The sequence below is a fragment of the Pan troglodytes genome, chromosome 19 (assembly GCF_028858775.2).
Source record: "Pan troglodytes isolate AG18354 chromosome 19, NHGRI_mPanTro3-v2.0_pri, whole genome shotgun sequence".
In the NCBI taxonomy this organism is placed as follows: Eukaryota; Metazoa; Chordata; class Mammalia; order Primates; family Hominidae; genus Pan; species Pan troglodytes.
In genome coordinates, this window is record NC_072417.2 from 15,105,777 (window position 1) to 15,106,026 (window position 250).

The following is a 250-nucleotide window of genomic DNA, read 5'->3' on the forward strand; positions in this document are numbered from 1 at the left end:
GAGCATTGAGAAGGAATAGGGGTAAGACCCCTGGCCTGCGGGTAGAGGCCAGTGACTGAGACTCTTATTGCGGGAGGGGGCGATTAGTCGCAAAGCCGCCCATTCCAGGATTTGGAGATTCAGCTCTAGCACACCCTTCTTTCTCTGTCTGCCCTTAGCCTCTCCAGGATCTCCTAACGGAGGTCCCTTGGTGGGTCGGGAGCCTCTACCGACCACTAGTGGGAAGGGCACGAAGATCTTGCTATACAGA